Below are 2,850 nucleotides of genomic sequence, written 5' to 3'. Positions count from 1 at the left end.
GTCCTTCCTGGTGGTGCATGCCTTGTTCAGCCAAGATGGATGCCAGCGAGAAGGATTCTGGGAGGTGATCAGACATGTGGTGTTTCCTTTTGACCTTTCCTGAACTCTTGTGGTTGGTGGTGGCTTATTAGTTCCATGTTCCTTACCAGGACCTCCTGTCATAAAACAGCGCATGCAAATGATTACTATGGTGCCTGGCCAGGGTGGGCAGTTTCAATGTGTGCTTCCCCTAACAAAAGTTGAGTCTTTTGCATTGCAGGTGGGTTTTTTACCACTGAGCCACCAGGGAAGCCCTTTCACTTGGCATAATGCTTTTAAAATTCATCTGTGGCCGCGAAGGCCGGCCTGGTTCCCCGGCCGACGACCAGGGGGATGTCCTGCAGCTGGCTGACGAGTCAGTGGCGGCCATCCTACAGCAGCTGGCCAACCTGGACTTGCTGGGCATCCGCAGATGCCTGTCCCCGGAGAGCTACGTGGTCGGCGAAGGGTCTCCCTTGTGGGACCTCGAGGAGCGACCCGGCAGTCGAGGCGTGGCCGCCCAGAGGGTTGGGGAAGAGGCACAGGCTGAGGCCAGCCCTCTCGAGGTTGGCGGGCTCGAGGCGGGCCAGGCCGGGGGAAACCCTAAGAGAGGCAGTAAGAGTAGGTTGAAGGTGGCTGTGGATCGCCAGTGGCCCCCCTCAGAAAGCCCAGCCGGGCTGCTGTCCGACTCCGAGTCGTCTGATGAGTTCAGTGAGATAGAGCTGATGAGGGTGAGCATTTATGGCAAAGACGGAGGACAGGCCAAGCTCAACAGCCCTAAGGGCCCCGGGGACACACCCAGACACTCAAAAGTCCAAGGCAGGGAGAATCTCCTTAACGTGCCAGGCACTTGCCAGTCCTCGGCTCTGCGAGGATTAATCTCGGTTGTGGAAAGGCAGGTCAGGCAGGGCTATGCAGAGCAGGGGGACATCTCTCCCTCTAAGAAATTGCAGAGCATGCTCAAGGAGAAGGGGGGCAGCCTGCCCAGGTACCCGAGAGTAGCAGTAGCATCAGCTACTGCAGCTGCCACTACAGGCAGCGTACCGCGGCCCAGTCCTAGGAGGAAGGGGGTCCAGGAGAAGAAATCCCTTAGGGGCGTCTCCAAACCTGCCCCGGGGAGAACCTTCCCTTCCTGGGAGCAGGGAATCTCGGCCACTCCCCTGGATCTGGTCACCTTCCCCCCAGTCTCCGGCATCCCGCTGCTTGAGAGGTCCAAGAAGTATGCCTTGGTCCCTTCGGGAGCCAAAGAATCCAAGCAAACCGGCGCTCGGAAGAAATACATGGCTAGGCGGGCACGGGAGTTGGTGGCAGCAATGGCGGTGTCCGGAGAAGACAACGACCCAAATAGAGACCCATTCCCAAAGGGCCGACTGACCACTGACAGGGCACCGGCGTCTTGTCCACGGGTGCGTCAAGGAGAACCCAGCAGCACCAACGTCAACATCAGAGGTGGGCAGGATTCAGGAAACTCAGAGCCCGTGGCCATGAACAAGAGAGAAGTCATGCCCAGAGGGCCTGGCCCCTCAGGTGACCGCGAACCAACTGACCATCCCCCAAGACTGAAAAGGCGGCAGCAGCCACCTGCAAGGCAGGGCTGTCCTCGGTGTCTGGTGCTACAGAGAGAAATAGACGACCTTAAGGAGCAACTTGGAAATGGCTCCACATTTAATTCCGGTAGTGGGGAGTGACGAGGCCCAGAGCTCTTTGCATCGGGGCTGGGGCCTCCATGCAGTACCAGGTTGACAAGTTCCGGATCCTTTGAAGTTGAGCCCAGTATCTTCCGGCAAGAGGAGCAGCTGTTACCTCCGGGGCCGACGAGCTGTGGCCAAGCTTGTTGCCTCCTGTTCTGCCTCCACCAGGGCATCCTCTGCCCCTTGTTTTGCCCCCTGTCTGCCCCAGTTTCACAGCAGTTTTTGATTAAAAGGCTTCTCATAAAAAAAAAAAAAAAAAAAGGAAACGGGAAGAAGGTGAAGATGGCGGCGGCCAGGGCGGGGGTCCTGGGAGTCCGATGGCTGCAAAAGGCAGCCCGAAACGTGGTGCCAATGGGTGCACGGACAGCCTCCCACATTACCGAGGACATGCTCCCGGGACCCTATCCCAAGACCCCAGAAGAACGGGCTGCCGCCGCCAAGAAGTATAATATGCGGGTGGAAGACTACGAGCCGTACCCAGATGATGGCATGGTGTTTGGTGACTATCCGAAACTGCCTGACCACTCACAGCAGGAGAGGGATCCATGGTATGACTGGGACCACCCAGACCTGCGGTTGAACTGGGGTGAACCGATGCACTGGGACCTGGACATGTATATCAGAAACCGTGTGGACACGTCCCCAACTCCTGTTAATTGGAACTTCATGTGTAAGCACCTCTTCGGCTTCATCGCCTTCATGCTGTTCATGTTTTGGGTAGGGGAGACTTACCCCACCTACCAGCCTGTGGGGCCAAAGCAGTATCCTTACAATAATCTGTACCTGGAACGAGGTGGCGATCCCAACAAAGAACCTGAGCCAGTGGTTCACTATGAGATCTGAGGAGGCTTCGTGAGCTTTGTGTTCCCTAACTGACTCCTTCAACTCTAGAAATTTAACTTTAATGAAATCCCTAATAAAACTTAGTGCTGTGAAAAAAAAAAAAAAAAAAAAAAAAAAAAAGATTCATCTGTGAAAAGGGACTTCCCTGGTGATCCAGTGGTTAAGCCTTCATCCTCCAATTCAAAGGTGCAGGTTCGATCCCTGGTCTGGGTGGGAGCTAAGATCCCGCATGCTTCATGGCCCAAAACCCAGAACATAAACAGCAGAAGCAATATTGTAGCAAATTCAGTAAAGACTG

General features: G+C 55.4%; 2 pseudogenes across 1 annotated transcript; both read left to right on the top strand.

The window, feature by feature from the left end:
• The first annotated feature begins 308 nt into the window (after positions 1-308).
• On the top strand, positions 309-1,706 carry LOC145522471 (uncharacterized protein CXorf49 homolog pseudogene; annotated as a pseudogene).
• A 253-nt stretch (positions 1,707-1,959) lies between these two features.
• Positions 1,960-2,636, top strand: LOC145522774 (NADH dehydrogenase [ubiquinone] 1 beta subcomplex subunit 8, mitochondrial pseudogene; annotated as a pseudogene). Its single transcript, XR_014066161.1, has one exon. The product of XR_014066161.1 is annotated as an NADH dehydrogenase [ubiquinone] 1 beta subcomplex subunit 8, mitochondrial pseudogene (transcript).
• The last annotated feature ends 214 nt before the right edge of the window (positions 2,637-2,850 follow it).

The sequence above is a fragment of the Giraffa tippelskirchi genome, chromosome 10 (assembly GCF_054371585.1).
Source record: "Giraffa tippelskirchi isolate mGirTip1 chromosome 10, T2T-mGirTip1v1.2.pri, whole genome shotgun sequence".
Lineage (NCBI taxonomy): Eukaryota > Metazoa > Chordata > Mammalia > Artiodactyla > Giraffidae > Giraffa > Giraffa tippelskirchi.
Note: the sequence above shows the minus strand (reverse complement) of the source record. Positions and strands in the feature narration are given on the sequence as shown.